This window comes from Oratosquilla oratoria, chromosome 26 (assembly GCF_046742065.1).
Source record: "Oratosquilla oratoria isolate Oo_2021 chromosome 26, ASM4674206v1, whole genome shotgun sequence".
NCBI classification, from domain to species: Eukaryota; Metazoa; Arthropoda; class Malacostraca; order Stomatopoda; family Squillidae; genus Oratosquilla; species Oratosquilla oratoria.
The window spans coordinates 47,402,718-47,407,717 of NC_134802.1; positions in this window are offsets into that span (position 1 = coordinate 47,402,718).

Consider the following 5,000-nt stretch of genomic DNA (forward strand, 5'->3'; position numbering starts at 1 on the left):
TCCCCTCTTCCTCCTTCTCCTCCCCCTCTTCCTCCTCCTCCTTCAGCCCCCTCTCCCTTCATTTCTTCCTCCTCCCCTCCTCCCCTCCTCCTCCTCCTCCTCCTCCTCCTCCTCTTCTTCTTCCATCACCCCAACCACCACCTTCTCCTCCTCCTCTTCCTACTCCTCCTCTAGCGCCATCCCCCTTCATCTGCTCCCCCCTCCTCTTCATCCCCCTCTTCTTCCTACTCCACCCCTAACCCCACCTCCTCCTCTTCCTCCTCCTCCTCTTCCTCCTTCTCCTCTTCCTCCTCCTCCTCTTCCTCCTCCTCCTCTTCCTCCTCCTCCTCTTCCTCCACCACTACTCCCACCTTTTCCTCCCCTCCTCTTCTTCCTCCTCCTCCTCCTCCCCTTCCTCTTCCTCCTCCTCCTCCTCCTTCTCTTCATTCTCTTCATCCTCCTCCTCTTCCTCCTCCTCCACCCCCATCCCCACCCCCACCTTCTCTTCCACTTCCTCTTTATACTTCTCCTCTTTATCCTCCTCTTCATCCTCATTCCCCTCTTCCTCCTACTCCTCCACCCCCACCCCTACCTCACCTCCTTCTCCTCTTTTTCATCCTCCTCCTCCTCCTCCTCCTTCACCTCCACTCCTACCTCTTCCTCCTCTTTTTCATCCTCCACCTCCACCCCTACCTCCCTCCTCTTCCTCCTTCTCCACCCCCATCCCTACCTCCTCCTCCACCTCCACCCTTACCTACTCCTCCTCCACCTCCTCTTCCTGTGACTCTTTATTCTTCTCCTCTTCCTCCTCCTCCTCCTCCTCCTCCTCCTCCTCCTCCTACTCTTCCTCATTCTTCTCTTCCACCTCCACTACTACTCCCACCTACTCCTCCTCCTCCTTCCTGCTCTTACTACTGGTCCTTCTCCTCCCTTTCTCCTCCTCCTTCTCCTCCTTCCCCCTCCTCTTACTACTGTCCCTTCTCCTCCCTTTCTCCTCCTCCTCTTCCTCCTCTTCCACCTCAACCCCTACCCCTATCCCACCTCCTCCTTCACCTCCTCTTTATCCTCCTCCTCTTCATCCTCTTCTTCCTCCTCGTTCTCCACCCCTATCTCCACCTTCTCCTCCTCTTCATCCTCCTCCTCCTCCTTCTCCATTTCCACCCTACTCCTTCCCCTCTTCATCCTACTCTGTCCCTTCCTCCTCCTCCTCTTTTTTATCCTCATCCTCTTCTTCCTCCTCCTCTTTTTTTATCCTCGTCCTCCTCTTCCTCCTCCTCCACCTCCATCTCTTCCTCCTACTCTTCATTCTCACCCTCCTCTTCCTCCTCCTCCTCCACCCTTAACCCTCCTCCTCCTTCTCCTCCTCTTCCTCCTACTCTTCATTCTCACCCTCCTCTTCCTCCTCCTCCTCCACCCTTAACCCTCCTCCTCTTTCTCTTCCTCCTACTCTTTATTCTCACACTCCTCTTCCTCCTCCTCCTCCACCTCTATCCCACCTCCTCCTCCTCTTCCTCCTCCCCACCTCCACCCCTACCTCCACCTCCACTTTCCCCTCCTCTTTTTCATCCTTATCCTCCTCCTCTTCAATATCCTCTCTAACCTCCTCCTGCTCCTACTCTTCCTTCTCCTCTTCATCCTCATCTTCTTCTTCCTCCTCCTCCATCTGCATCTCCACCCCCACCTCTGTCTCCTCCTCCTCCATCTCTTCCCCTGTCCCCTCCTTCTCCTCCCCTTCATCCTCCTCCTCCATTTCATCCTCCTCTTCCTCTTCCACCTCTTCTACCTCCACCCCTGCCCCCACCTCCTTCTCCTCCTCTTCATCCTCCTCCTCCTTTTCATCCTCCTCTTCCTCTTCCACCTCTTCTACCTCCACCCCTACCCCCACCTCCTTCTCCTCCTCCTCCTCCTTTTCATCCTCCTCTTCCTCTTCCACCTCTTCTACCTCCACCCCTACCCCCACTTCCTTCTCCTTTTTATCCTCCTCCTCATTTTCATCCTTCTCTTCCTCTGCCACCTCTTCTACCTCCACCCCTACCCCCACCTCCTTTTCCTCCTCCTCATTTTCATCCTCCTCTTCCTCTTCCACCTCTTCTACCTCCACCCCTACCCCCACCTCCTCCTCCTCCTCTTCATCCTCCTCCTCCACCTCTACCCTCTACCCTTACATACTCCTTCTGCTCCCTTTCCTCTTTCCCTCCTCCTTCTCCTCCCTCCTCCTCTTCCTCCCTCCTCCTCCCTCCTCCCCTCTCCTTTTTCCTTCATTCCCTCCCCTCCCCTCACTTTCACTTCCCCCTTCTATTCCCCTCAACGCCACTCCCCTCCCCTCCCCCTCCCCCTCCCTCTTCCTCTCCCTCTCCTTCCGTCCTCCTCTTCTCCTCTCCCTTTCCCTCTTCCTCTTCTTCATCCTTTGTCCTTACTTTACTCTCTCCCTAACCTTCCCAATCCTCTTCTTCTTCTTCCCTTCTCCTTCCTTCCTCCTTCCCCTTCTCCTTTTCTCCCCTCTTCTCCTTCTCCATCTCCTCCTTCTCTCCCCCCTTTCCCCTTCTCTTTCTTCCTCCGTCCTCCCCTTTTCCCCTTCTCTTCCTCCGCCTCCCTTTCCCTTCCTCTTCCCCTTTCCTTCTTTCCTTGCCCTCCTCTTCCCTTACCTCTCTTTCCTCCTCTTCTTCCTCTCCTCTTTCCTTCTCCTCTCCCTTCCCCTCCCTTTCCCTTCCCCTTCCCCCTTTCTCTCTTCTTCCTCTTTTTCCTTCATCTCTCCCTCTCCTCTTTCATTCCCCTCTTTCCGTCCTCTTTCCCCTGCCCTCCCCTTCTCCCTCCCTCTTTCCTTTCTCCTTCCCCTCACATTCTCCCTCATCTCCCCTCCTCCTCTTCCTCCTTCTCTTCCCTTCATTTCCCTTCTCCCTTCTCCACTCTTCACTCCTACTCCCACCTCCTCCTCCTCCACCTCCTCCTCCTCCTCCTCCTCCTCCTCTTCCCTCCATTCCCACTTCACCCCTACTCCCACCTCCTCCTCCTCCTCCTCCTCTTTTTCATCCTCCTCTTCCTCTTCCTCCTTCACCCCTACCTCCTCACCCCTTCCCCCTCCTCCTCCCCCTTCCCCCTCCTCCTCCCCCTCCCTTCATTACACCCCATCTACTTCCCAATCTCTCCCTTGTTCTCCTATTCCCCCTCCCCCTCCCACTCTTCCTCTCCCCCTCTTCCTCTCCCACTCCTCCACTCCTTCCTCCTCTTCTTCTTTCTCCTCACTTTTCCTTCTCTTCCTCCTCATCCTTCTCCTCCACCTCTTCCCCCTTCTTCCTCCTCTTTCTCTTCACTCTTCCTCCTCTTCCTTCTCCTCTTCTTCCTTCTATTCCTCCTGACTCTTCACCCTCTTCCCCTTCCTCTTCCTCGTCCTTCCCCTCCCCCTCCTCTTCCTCTTCCATCTCCTCACTCTTTCTTCTCCTCTTTATCCTCATATTCCTCCTCCTTCTCCTCCTCCTCCTCCTCCTCCTCCTCCTCTTCCTCCTCCTCGTCCTCTTCCTCATCCACCTCTCTCTCCTCATTTTCCTAACTCCTCTTCATCCCCCTATTACTCCTGACTCCTCCTCCTCCCTCCTTCTTCTCCTCCTCCACCTTCTCCTCCACCTCCTCCTCCACCTCCTCCTCCTCCTCTTCCTCCTCCTCTTCCTCCCTCTCCTTTTCCTCCCCTTCTTCTCCTCTTCCTCCCTCCTCCTCCCTCCTCCTCCTTCTGCTCTTCCTCCCTCCTCCTCCCCTCCTCCTCCTCCCCTCCTCCTCCCCTCTTCCTCCCCTTCCTCCTCCAACTCCCCTCCTCCTCCTCCCCTCTTCCTCCCCTTCCTCCTCCAACTCCCCTCCTCCTCCTCCCCTCTTCCTCCTCCCCTCCTTCTCCCCTCTTCCTCCTCCCTCCTCCTCTCCTCCCTTCCTTCTCTCCACCCTCCCCTCCTCCTCCCCATCCTCACCATCCTCCTCTTCCCCTCTTCCTCCCTCCTCTTCCTTTTCGTCCCTCCTCCTCCTCCTTCCACTTCTCCCCCCTTCCTTCTCCAACTCCCTCTCCTCCTCCTTCCCTCTTCCTCCTCCCCTCCTCCTCCCCGTCCTTCCCCTCCTCCTCCCCCTCTTCCTCCTCCATCCTCCTTCCTCCTCCTCCTCCTCCTCCTCCTCCTCCCGCCCCACCTGGCTTCATTATGCTCTGTGTGTATTGTGGGCCTCGGTAGAGATGAACTGATTAAGTGCCGGACACGCAAACAAACAGACAGACAGACAGACGGACAGACAGACGGAGTTACGGACATGTGGACAGACAGACAGACGGAGAGGGTGACAGAGTGACGGAGGTGGGGGGGGGGGACCCGTCCAAAGCAGGTGGTCCTTGTAACGAGGTGGAGGGTGAGGGTGGGGGGGAGGGTGAGGGTGGGGGGGAGGGGGAGGTGGGGGGGTCTGGGGTTGAGGGTTGTTCTTCGCCATAGTGTTCCAAAAGGGGGGGGGGTGAGGAGGAGACGAAGAAGGAGGAGGAAGAAGAGGGGGAAGGAAGAGGAGGGGAGGAGAAGAACTAGGGGAAGAGAGAGGAGAGGAGGAGCAGGAGGTGAAGAAGGAGGAAGAAAAGGAGGAGGAGGGAAGAGGAGGGCAGGAGAAGAACTAGGGGAAGAGGGAGGAGAGGAGGAAGAGAAGGAGGGGGAAGGGTGAGGAAGAGAATGGGTAGGCGAAGAAGATGAGGAGGATGAGGAGGAGGAAGGGTGAGGAAGAGTATGGGTAGGAGAAGAAGGGGAAGAAAAGGAGGAAGAGGAGGAGGAGGAGGAGGAAGGGTGAGGAAGAGTATGGGTAGGAGAAGAAGAAGGGGAGGAGGAGGAGGAAGAGGAGGCGGAGGAGGAATAAGACGAGGAGAAGGTAGAAATAGAGAAAGATGAGGAGGTGGAGAAAGAGGGGTAGGAGCAGGGGAAGGAGGTGGAGGAGGAGGAGGAAGAGGAGGAGGGGAAGAGGGAAGGGTAAAAGGAAGAGACTGGAGGAGTAGGTAGATGATTATTTGAAATAGG